This window comes from Triticum aestivum, chromosome 6B, assembly GCF_018294505.1.
Source record: "Triticum aestivum cultivar Chinese Spring chromosome 6B, IWGSC CS RefSeq v2.1, whole genome shotgun sequence".
Taxonomy (NCBI): Eukaryota; Viridiplantae; Streptophyta; class Magnoliopsida; order Poales; family Poaceae; genus Triticum; species Triticum aestivum.
In genome coordinates, this window is record NC_057810.1 from 51,284,579 (window position 1) to 51,297,908 (window position 13,330).

The window sequence follows — 13,330 nt, forward strand, 5'->3', positions numbered from 1 at the left end:
CAATCTAAAACCATGTTTACGTGTTAACCAGAGGACCATTTCTTGTTTCTCCCAGATATGTTCACACATATACATATATGTGCTATAAAACAAACTGCTAGATGTAGTTGTGGATTTGTGCTTACATGAGCAGCAACTTTTGACTTAACTAATTAATTAAATATCCTTGTTTGGTCTAACTTGAGAGTTGGTTGAAATAGGCAGATACATTAATTCAATCCACACCATGGGGGTATATACGCAAGATTGTGAGAGGGCATCACCATGCATATATATACACGTCAAACACTTTGATTCTATACATGAAATCCATTAGTTTGTACTGTCTTTATCATTACATTTCAACAAACAAAAACACACACGCACACACACGGCACGTGCGCGCGCGCACTTACACACTTTGGTCAGATAGATAGCCAGCTCCTCAACATTACGACTTTTTATGCAAGACAAACCCCAAGGTGCCAAAAGTCATGATCCATCCACATGACCATGCCGTTGAACGAATATGAATGCATTCTTTTCTCAGGTTTACTGGTTCAAATCGTACGCACACAAGAGTCAAAGCTAAGCCTCCGTGGATCAAGCTGCACCGTTACTGTGACCGTGATCGATCGGCCAACTCGGTCGGACGAACAATTTAAATAATTTCTGCCCTGTTTAATTAAAATCTTGGCAAAGAATTGCATCCGTTTGATAATAATTGCATCATGCAGACGCCGTATCTTTGTAGGACAAGACCATGCAAAATCTACAAGTGGACAATCAATTGGCAAAGTGCCCAACTGATGGATCAGCTAATTAAGATCTGACTATGATGTGATATGATTATGACCACTAAAAACAAGATAAAGTTAGCAGCACGCATGGATGTATGCGTGCATTATTGTGAATTGAGCACATGTTAAGTGGGGAGATGTGATGGCCTACCAGATTAAGGGATGCTGGCCATTTATATATCCATGTAGTGTGAGTTTGACTAGACCCTGAAAACTCTGAAAACAATGAGCCATATGTGCATCTGCCGGCAGGTCCAGCGACAACCCGCTGATCGCACGATGCATTACAGATAAATGCCAGCTTTTCCCTTTTCTTTCTCCTTCGCCCTTTTCGCACTTTCGCTATTGCGAGTGTGGCCAAAAATCAACTAACCCAGTGGTTGCTCGTGGCAAGAAATGTTGGTTATAGTTTGTGAAGAAAGTCAGAAAAGCGACCATGCATGCTCCTCTCAAATTAAGGAGAACTGTGCTTTTTTGTCTTCTGAATTTTCTTGGTTGCTTCCTCAGGCACTGTCTGGAATCACGACTCCTCTCTCCTTTTGCAAGGCGGGAAACGATGCCAATTAAGATAACCGTGTGACAGTCATGCGACCGAGTGACGTCTGGTGCTCGCTTTGTCCAACGAAGACCAGAATGAGTATGAGATTGATATATAGTAAATTATCAGGCGGCCGGCAAACTTGCAAGACTGGCTATGGTTAAGGTGCCTGAAGAATGGATACGGAATTGCAGGAAATTTACTTAACTAGGGGAGGAGAGCGACTTACCAACAAGAACAGTTAAGTATTCAGTGTAAGTGTATTTCTTTGACCATCATGATCATATTGAGTATGTCGATCTAAGCCCGAATCGTTGTTTGGATATCTTACCAGGCTTGCCAGAAAATGTAATGTACGAGTCGGAATGCATATACTATGTAGAAGTTTGTTTTTGTTTTCTCTGGCTAAGGATATATTTAATACTCCCTATGTTCCATAACTCTTGTCATGTTTATAGTTTAAATTTGGACTAAAATTACGACAAGAATTAGTGGAATGGAGGGAGTAGGTTTTCTTTCTTGCCTCCTTTCACTCATTAGCATCTATTACCCATCTGAAAGAAAAGCCTTCAGTGTCTAATCCCAAAAGACTAGCGCAAGATCTGCCACCCTCTCCCTTCCCGCCTAAGGATGGCAATTTTATCCATGGGTATGGATACCCGCGGATACCGTACCCGCATGGGTATACGTAGGGTATGGGCACAATTTTATACCCATGGGTAGTACCCATACTCTACCCGTTAAGTAATGGGTAGGGTATGGGTATAGCCTTTTATCCATGGATATACTCATACCCTACCCATTTATACTAACATGTGAGTTTTACCTGTGATTCATAAGTGTACATATGTTAAAGTTGTGTCATGAGCTTATGAACCTATGTTAAAGTTGTCACCAATTGTCAATTTGAATTGGGATAATTATCATGTACCCATCTAACTGTTATTGAGTTGAGATCAATATTTTTTTTGTCAAATGTGCTATAGATGAATGTAAAATTACGAATAACTTGTGTATTATTTGATCTACCCGTTGGGTATCCAATGGGTATGGCTACCCGTCGGGTATGGGTACGGGTAAAGGTTCATACCCATGGGTACGGGTATGGATAGAATTTTGTACCCATTGATTACACGGGTATGGGTATGGTATTGCTTTACCCGTCCCATACCCTATCCATTGCCATCTTTATTCCCGCCACCGCGACCGCCAGTGATCTTCATATCCGTATCCCAAACGAGCTCATCAAGTGTCAAACTTAGCTACTGTGCTTTCGTCTGGTCTTTGGTCTCGGTTTAAACCAATCTAAAACCATGTTTATGCGTTAACCAGAGGACCATGTCTTGTTTCTCCCAGATCTGTTCATACATATATGTGCTACTCCCTCCGTCTCAAAATAAGTGTCTTAACTTTATATTAACTTTGTACATATAAAAGAAGCTAGTCAGATTTACTTACATGAGCGACTTTTGACTTTACACTACTAATAATTAATTAAGCATCCTTGTTTGCCGTGAATCGAACTGTCCTTCGTGAGTGTAACTTGAGGGCTGGATGAAATAGTCAAATGTATACATTATTTCCCTCAAGTATATACTCCCTCTATCCATCAATATAGGGCCTAAGAGCATCTATAAACGGACTTGGCAAATCTGGCCCCATATACATCCGCGGATGCATCTAGACGTGCCCTCATATTTCGCTGCCAGCATCCACACATCTCAAATCCGGACTCTCAAATTCATGCACGCCAATCATACAAGCTAATGTCACACGTAAATAACAAATGTTGGTACCAAGCATAAATAGTGTTTACATAAAATTTATGGGTCCACATGTGCTCTTTGGTTTTTATTGTGGGTCCACATGTGCTCCACAATATTATTGAGTAGGTGTGTGTGCACCTAATGATTTCGAAGATTCTGATGCATCTAAAACCATGTTTGCATGATAACCAGAGGACCATGTCTTGTTTCTCTTAGATACGCGCGCGCACTATTAAAGAAGCTAGGTATGGATGTAGATGTGGATTTGTGCTTACATGAGCAGCAACTTTTGACTTAACTAATTAAGCATCCTTGTTTGTGGGGAACCGTGTACGTCCTTCATGGATACAGGATGTAACATGAGAGCTGGTTGAAATAGTCAGGTACAATAATTCAATATACAAAGGTATTTATATATATATGAGATTATGAGAGGACATCACCATGCATATACATATCCCTCACCTCAAACACTGTGATTCTATACATCAAATCCTCTAATTTGTACTGTCATAATCGTTAAGTTAAATAAACAAAAATACACACGCACACACTTACACACTTTGGTCAGATAGCCAGCTCCTCAACATTATGGCTTTTTATGCAAGAAAACCCCATGGTGCCAAAAGTCATGATCCATCCATGCGACCATGCTGTTGATTTTGAATGCATAGTTTTATCAGGTTTACTGGTTCAAATCTCAGATGTACAAAAGAGTCAAAGCTAAGCCTCCGTGGATCAAGTCAAGATTCACAGTTACCGGGACCATGATCGATCGGCAACTCAATTGTACGAACAATTGAGATAATTTCTGCCTTTGTTTAGTTAAAAAGAAAATCTTGACAATGAATTGCACCCGTTAGATAATAATTGTTGGAATAAGCCACGACATGTGTGGTCGGACTTGTCGGGCGCGTCGGATGCGCGCGGGACGGGCGGGACACACTGGTGCCGTCGGGCTCGTCGGGTTCGTTGGGCGTGTCAATGACGCGCGGGACGGGCGGGACGCGCGGGACGTGGCATAGGTGTGCGTGCGTGTGTAGTGTGTCCACCTGTAGCGGTTGCATGTGTATGTGGCGTAGTGGTCACCCGCATGAGCTAGCTAGGTAGGTGGTTAGCGAGCTGTTGCGAGCAGCCGCGGTGAGCGCGTCGTGGGCTGCATGCGGAGTCCAGCCGCCCCAGTCGTGTAGGAGTGCGTTGTGGCGTTGCATGCAGATCGTGGACGCGGCTGTGTAGGAGGGTGGGCAAGGCCCCGTGCGTGAGTGCGTCTGGGTTATAAACTCCCTGTACTGCTGCTGGTTTGGGTGTGGTGAGCCGGTGTTGTGAGAAGAAAAGAAAAGCGCCGGGGCGTTGAACGCCGGGGCGTTGGTCTCTAAAAAGTTGCTTCGTCTACCTCCAGTTGAGTGTGAGAGAGAGCCGGCAACAACAATAATTGTATCATGCAGACGCCGTATCTATGTAGGACAGGGCCATGCAAAATCTACAAGTGGCCAATCAATCGTCAAAGTGCCCAACCGATGGATCAGCTACTATGATGTGATATGAGTATGACCACTAAAAACAAGCTAAAGTTAGCAGCACGCATGGGTGAATTATGAATTGTTGAGCACATGTTAAGTGGGGAAATGCGATGGCCTACCAGATTAAGGAATGCTATATCCATTTATATATCCATGTAGTGTGAGTGTGAGTTGACTAGACCTGAAAACAATGAGCCATCTGCCGGCAGGTCCAGCGACAATCCGCTGATCGCACGACGCATTACAGATAAACGCCAACTTTCTCCTTTTCTCTTTTCCCCTTTTCGCGCTTTCGCTGTTGCGGGTGTGAATAAGCCAGTGCTTGCTCATGCTCGTGGCAAGAAATGATGGTTAATTGGTGAAGAAAGTCAGAAAAGCGACCGTGCATGCGCGCTCTCAAATCAGAGGACAATTGTGCCTTTTTATCTTCTGATGAATTTTCTTGGTTGCTTCCTGGAATCACAACTTCTCTCTCCTTCCTAAACGGGTGACGTCATGTGACCGGGTGACTGTCTGCTGGCTGCTCGCTTTGTCCAACGAAGACCAGATTGAGCATGAGCGTTGGATTGATGGTTAATTATTTGGCGGCCGGCAAACTTGCAAGACTGGCTATGGTTAAGGCGTCTGAAGAATGAGTACATGAAGGGAGGAAGGATTCAGAGAGCAGGAGATTTACTTAACCGGGGATGGAGAGCGACGTACCAACAAACGCAGTTAATTATTCAGTGTATTTCTTTGACCATCACGATGATCATACACAGTATGTCCAAGCCCGAATGTACTGTACGAGCCGGGACGATACACATTGCAACAATTTTATGTCGTCGTATACCCGCAATATGGTAGTCGGAAACAATATGCCAGCAAAGTTTCCCAGCAATTGTCGGATCCAAAATAGACCAAAGCTAGATCTGCTATCCTCTCGCTTCCGGCCACCGCGGCGGCCAATGATCTTCAATATGTTATCCGAACGAGCTTATCGAGTGTCAAACTTATAGCCACTGTGTTTTCCTTGGTCTTTGGTCAATCTAAACTAAAACCATGTTTATGTGTTCACCAGAGGACCATGTCTTGTTTCTCTCAGTCTCAGATGTGTTCACATACATATATGTGCTACAAAAAAAGAAGCTGGCTAGATGTAGCTGTGGATGTGAGCTTACATGAGCAGCAACTTTTGACTTGGCATCCTTGCTTTTAGGGAATCGTCCTTCATGGGTGTAACTTGAGAGCTGGTTGAAATAGTATCTCAGATACATATATATACCATGGAATGTATGTGAGATTATGAGAGGGCATCACCATGCACATACATATCTCTCAAACACTTTGATTCTATACATAAAATCCATTAATTTGTATTGTCTTTATCGGTACAGTTAAACAAACAGAGACACGCACGCATGCCCGCACAGTTACACACTTTGGTCACATGGATAGATAACAACTTCTCAACCTTTTGACTTTTTATGCAAGAGAAGCCCCAAAGTGCCAAAAAGGCGTGGTAGCTAGTTGTTGAATGAAATATGAATAATGCATATGTTTTCTCAGGTTTACTGGTTCAAATCTCAGATGTGCACAAGAGTCAAAGCTAGCCTCCGTGGATCAAGTCAAGCTGCACCTTTGCTGTGACTATATATGATCGGCCAGCTTGGTCGTAGGAACAAGTTTGATCATTTCTGTCTTGGCTTTGAAAATTCAGATCTTGATAATCGATTACATCCCTAAATAATAATAACATCATGCATATGCCGCATATCTATCTAGGACAAGACCATGCATAATCTACAAGTGGACAAATAATTCACAAAAAGTGTCCCACTGAAAGATCAGGCCATGGTATGATTTGATATGATATGACCACTACAAACAAGCTAAAGTCCTTGCACGCATTATGAATTGAGCACATGTTAAGTGGGGAAATGTGATGGCCTACCAAATTCAGTCATGCAAGCTACTGTATATATACTAGTACTCTAGTAGTATCCATGCGGTATGAGTTGACTAGACCTGAAAACAATTAGTGAGCCATATATGCATCTGCTGGCAGGTCCAACTGCAATCTGCTCATCGCACAACGCATTGCGGTATACAGATAAATGCCAATCTCTGCCTTTTTCTCTTTATTTACCCCTTTCTATTTACCCCATTTTCGCGCTTTCGTTATTGCGAGCGACTGACCAAGAAGTAAATTAATCAACCTGAAATGGTGATATAGTTAGTCTATGAAGAAAGCCAGAAAATCGACGCTGCACGGTCTCAAAGGGGAATTGTGCCTTAGTTTTCTTCTTCGTATGAGTTTTCTTGGTTGCTTCCTGAGGGCACTGGCTGGAACCACGGCTCCTCTCTCCTTTTGCAAGGCTGGCAACGATGGCAATTAAGCTAACAGGGGGTGACATCATGCGACCGGGTGACGTCTGCTGTAGGTAGTGAACTAATTTTGATGGGCATACCGGATCAGACCAGCAGCTACGACATACAACAAGACAGAAACCACTAGGCTAACTTTATTTGGACCTTGTAGTGATGCATTGGCAACTCTCTTCTGCTTAATTGATGAGGCAAATCTTGCAGTGATGCATTTGCTTACGTACCAATAGTGTTGAATATACATATGCTACTAGTTGGGTCAAACTTAATTACCACTAAAATAGCTACTGGATCCATTTGATTAATCACAAAGTTTTGAATAGACGGCCGCTATACGTCTGGAGAGATCTCCCGCTAAAGCTACACAATTGAAAACGACGCTAATAGCCCGCTACACCACTAAATTTGGAGTCATTTAGCCCGCTAAGTCTCTAAACCATACTTCTGCCCTAATCTTTGTTCTTGTTTCTGATATCTATGATGCATTGATGCAAAACTTGGTTATCGAATTAGGGCACCCGATTGGTGCTCGGATTTTGGTATCCGAACATGTGTATGTCAAATATATGTGATACATCATATATGATGCCTGATTGTATATATTTTTTTCAATTTTTTATGATTTAAGACAAATACTAAATTTGGCTTGTTTCCGCTATAGCTTTTCATAGCTTCTCGCCAAGCCGCCGTTAAATGGCATAGCCCGCTATTTTAAAAATTGATTAATCATCACTTCTTCAGTGCCACTCTACTTGGAGTGGTTAGAAGAAGGGGAAATGAGTTTATTCTACCCTGTTATTCATTTGGTTATGATCTTTTGACAACCTTTTGCTCATCTAATTAATTTCCTCTAAAGAACAAGTTGGATCCACATCCATCTGGCATGCCCAACAACAATACACATTTTTTTACCTCTTTGCATGAGCGGTTAGCCATTTAAAACCCAAAAATGATGATATACTTTTATCGCCATGAGATTGGCCATTTTATTTCATAATTGCTGTTTTTCATAACTTAGGGCTAGCTGTAGGAAAGGGGGGGGGGCGTCTTCAAGATGGGAAGCCGCCCTGGGCCTCCAAAATCTAGGAAAATTTATTGAACATTCCATGGTAAATTCTTTTTATATATTATCAGATTTATTGACATAGAAATTTTTATCTTCTCACAAGCACAAACGTTTTTAGCAATGTAGAATTTGCTAGGTGAACACTACTGAAATTTAATAAATTTGCCATGATTTTTTCCAGAGAAACTTGGGTTTTTCCCTTAGTTTGCCATGTTAAACACCCTAATTTTTATAATTTTTGGCATGATCTAGATAAACAATTTTTCCTGTCCATCAGGCCATTCTAGTTTGTTTATAAATTAGGGCTTGTAAATTTTATTTTCAGATAACAAGACATGTTTATTTTTATCATATGATTGTAAATTTATAAATTAGAGAAAAGGCAGTTGTATCAAGCACAATATGTCAAATTTCACAATTTAGATCATGGAAAATGTAAATTTATGTTTATCTGCCTTTAATTCTTTTTGTTAAAAATTAACAGTTAACTGAGTTTGGCTCAGCCGGGGGGCGCGGAAGGGTTCCACCCCGAGCGAACGAATCATTTGCTGGAGGTAGCGCCCAGCTGACGATTCCCTGACTTTATGCGTCCTTGCGATATGCAGTGTCAGAAGCTCGTGCGTGGGTGATGGTGGAAGAAAGTGATGTAAACAAATTCGGCAACACGGTTTGGCTTGGCTTAGACTACCCACAATGAGAGTAACATAGATAGTAACATCACACTTATCTAGATAAAATAGATGATATGGCAAGTAATAAATGAAGAAAGAGAGGTATGTGGTAACATAGCTAGTTACTACTAGTATGAGTAACATCACACATATCAAGGCAAGATGAGTTTATAGCCTAATAAATGAAGTGTTGCATGTTACTACACATATGTTACTCTCCATTGTAGAGATAGTAACATAGAGTAGTAGTACCCGCAAAAAAAAAAGTAACATAGAGTAGTAAAATGCCCATGTTATTACCCATTATGGCTAGTCTTATGGGTAGGTTGGTCGTCTTTGACTTGCGACATGCCGCGATGGGGATGTACTAGTATTTGCGTCCGGACACGGACAGGCTGGCTGACAGCGCGCTCAACTTGTCGTACCTGCGCCTACGCAAATACGCAGGGACCGGACATGGACGTCCGCGTACAAATGGCCTGGACCGCAAAAATAGAGAGACGGTAGCCGACAGGGTACGCCGCTGCTGGCCACCACGCGTGGCCGCGTGTGCCACCGGTATGGCTACGGGGAGGGATGAGGCCCTCCTTCGGCCCTTCCTCCATCGCCGGTCAAGGCTAATAACGACGCATGGCTCCGTCACAGATAAGCGTGCTGCGTGGCTCTGCTGCTCATGCCCGCACACGCTACACATGCCATGTACTCCCTCCGTTCCTAAATATTTATTTTTCTAGGCATTTCAAATGGACACAATATACGGATGCATATAGACATATTTTAGAGTGTAGATTCACTCGTTTTGCTCTGTATATAGTCACTTGATGAAATCTCTAGAAAGACAAATATTTGGGAACGGAGGGAGTAGTACATGCCTGATCGTGGCGGTAGGAGTAAATTGCACAGAAATACCAAAATTGGGACGTTGGAAGTAGATTGATACCAAGATTGATAATTTTTACGTGTCAGTATCAAGATTGGGGCAAGCCGTTGCAAAAAAGACTAAAAGTGTGTTTTATACGTATTGGCAGAAAAGCTAACCGGTTGGGCCCGCCCGTCAGGCGCCACGCTGGCCAGTGTGCGCGTGCCCGCGCGCTGACTGGGCGCTAACTGGGACAAGGCCGGCTCACACTGTTTAGGTCTCGCTAGTGCGACCGAGCCAGACCCCGACCCCGCTCTGCCCTCTTCCTTCTCGCACCCTCGCCGGCGGCTGCCTCCCCGCCCGCCCCGCCGCCCGCCACACCACGCCACCGTAGCCATGGATCGAACTTCTTAGGCGCTGTCACCTCCCCCGCGGCTGCTCCTCCCTCGCGCCCTCCTCTCCCCCGCGGCTGCTCCTCCCTCACGCCCTCCTCTCCCCCGCGGCTGCTGTGCCCTAGGCGACGATGGCCTCGGCTACTCCGGCAGGCGGCGATGGCCGGGGCGATGCGAGCGGCGGCGACCTCCCCCGCTTAGGCCTCGATGGCAGTGGCGGCTACTCCAGCTCGGAGTACAGTAGCAAGGACGAAGATTTTGCGGAGCCGGCGTTGTCGATGGAGCAGAGGCTGAAGATGGCGCGAATTTGGGTGGCCAACCCTAGCACCGCCCATCACTGGACTCATGGCTTCGGTGGTGTTCTGTAAGTGTTCCACTGTTCCATTCTTGCAAACTAAAATTGGGGATTAGGGTTAGGGTTTACTGCCTGGTTTACTGCCTGCATGTTTAGCACTCTAATTGCTAGTCCTAAGTAGAGCAGAGAAGTATAGTGGATTACATGAGTCCTAACTAGAGCAGACACTACAGGAATCAGCTACTTTGCCATCTGCCACGGCGGACGGCAAAGGCATGGATGGCGGACGGCAAAAGTGGACGGCAAAGTACGGCCTCGTCCCAGTCAGCGCCCAGTCAGCGTGCGGGCACGCGCGCACTGGCCAGCGTGGCGCTTGACGGGCGGGCCCAACCGGTCAGCTTTTCTGTCAATACGTATAAAACACACTTTTAGTCTTTTTTGCAACGGCTCGCCCCAATCTTGGTACTGACACGTAAAAATTACCAATTTTGGTACCAATCTGCTTTCAATGCCCCAATTGTGGTACTTCTGTACAATTTACTCTGGCGGTAGCACGTACGTATGGTGTGGCTTCTACAGCGTGCTACGTGATGCCAAAAAAAGCAAGAACGCCTAGCCGTCGTCATTGGAAGACGTGTGAAGGTGTTGGATCTAGTTTTTATTTATGTCTACAAGTTGGATTCTTTCAACAAAATTGTTGTGCGTACGATGAATAGTGCATACAATTTTCGTATAACGTGATACCACTCGTCCGTGCGATTCATCGAACGGCTGATGTGGCTGTCGTACGTAAATCGTACAAAAATTCATCGTATGTGTAGCAGGACTCTTCTTTCAAACTATACTTCTTTTCATCGATGATGGTTACTGTTCTGGTGTGCTGGTTTTGTTGGCCTTAGCACAATGACTTTTCGAGTGTCTATTACAGTAATTTTGGCCCGGCTTCGGTGAGGGACAGGTGATGACGGCGGCGCCTTCGCTCGCTCCAGTACATAGATGGTCGACGAACATGGATGCAATTTCCTTTTTTCTGTGGATGGATACATCGGATGTTTTCTTGAGAAGAAAGAAAACATGCTTACTCTCCTTCACGAGCTTCATGTGCATCTAATCAAAGATGGTGCATTTCTCTGATTTATATAGCGACTGAAATTATCACACGCTGTTATTGGGCCTCGGCTCGCTGCCACATGGATGTTATTGTGCCTCAAAGAAAGGTTGATTCGTCTCATTAAATAGTCTCATCCCACTCCCTTACATCCAACTGTGTCAGTTCACTGGTAGAAAAAAAGGCTTCCGTCCAGCCCCATTAGTCGCGAAACTGTAGGAACCGCGACTAATGAAGTCTTTAGTCGCGGTTCGGCAGACGAACCGCGACCAAAGGCCTGGGCCCAGGGCGCTCGGTGGCCAGCTGGTGCACGTGAGGGGCTTTAGTCGCGGTTGGCCAGGCCAACCGCGACTAAAGGTGCGCAAAGGCCTTTAGTCGCGGTTGGCCAGGCCAACCGCGACTAAAGCTCCTCCCCTATATATACCAGTTCAGCACGCTCACTTAGCCATTTGGTGCCACTTCTCTTCACAAGCTTCACAAGGGGGTGTAGGTTTGCTTTTGGTTCCTCTTATGCACACAAGGTGTTTGATGAAATGCCCTAAGAGGGTGAAACAAACATGATATGAAGTGTTGGAGCCACACTTGAGGTTCCTCATTTATTTTTTCCTCCTCGATCGCGGTTAGCAACTTGAACCTTTCATGCATGTGTGTCATTGATAAAATATGCATGTGTGCAGTTCATTGTTTAATTTATATTGTTTGTAGCTAGTTAGTTTAACAAATGCATGATGGTTAATTATATATTTTATATTATAATAATGCAGATGAATCGGCAATGGATGTACGGTAACCGACTCTCCGGCGAGTTCACTAAGGGTTTGAAAGATTTCCTCGTAGTGGCTAATGCGAACAAGCAGGGGGGTTTTGTTATCTGTCCATGTGTTATCTGTAAGAATCAGAAGGGTTACTCTTCCTCAAGAGATGTTCACATGCATCTGCTTCGGCACGGTTTCATGCCAAGCTATAATTGTTGGACCAAGCATGGAGAAAGAGGGGTTATAATGGAAGAAGATGAAGAAGGGGATGATTTCATCGATGAAAGCTATCTTGCTCATTTCGGTGATACTTTCATGGAGGATGCTGAAGGTGAAGGGGAAGGTGAAGAAGAGGCACGTGATGATCCCGTTGATGATCTTGGTCGGACCATTGCTGATGCACGGAGACGCTGCGAAACTGAAAAGGAGAGGGAGAATTTGGATCGCATGTTAGAGGATCACAGAAAGGCACTGTACCCCGGATGCGATGATGGTCTGAAAAAGCTGGGCTGCACACTGGATTTGCTGAAATGGAAGGCAGAGGCAGGTGTAGCTGACTCGGCATTTGAAAACTTGCTGAAAATGTTGAAGAATATGTTTCCAAAGGATAACGAGTTGCCCGCCAGTACGTACGAAGCAAAGAAGGTTGTCTGCCCTCTAGGTTTAGAGGTTCTGAAGATACATGCATGCATCAACGACTGCATCCTCTACCGCGGTGAATACGAGAATTTGAATGAATGCCCGGTATGCACTGCATTGCGTTATAAGATCAGAGGCGATGACCCTGGTGACGATGTTGAGGGCCAGAAACCCAGGAAGAGGGTTCCCGCCAAGGTGATGTGGTATGCTCCTATAATACCACGGTTGAAACGTCTGTTCAGGAACAAAGAGCATGCCAAGTTGTTGCGATGGCACAAAGAGGACCGTAAGTCGGACGGGGAGTTGAGACACACCGCAAATGGAACGCAATGGAGAAAGATCGACAGATGGTTCAAAGATTTTGCAGCTGACGCAAGGAACATAAGATTTGCTCTAAGTACGGATGGCATGAATCCTTTTGGCGAGCAGAGCTCCAGCCATAGCACCTGGCCCGTGACTCTATGCATCTACAACCTTCCTCCTTGGTTGTGCATGAAGCGGAAGTTCATTATGATGCCAGTGCTCATCCAAGGTCCGAAGCAACCCGGCAACGACATCGATGTGTACCTAAGGCC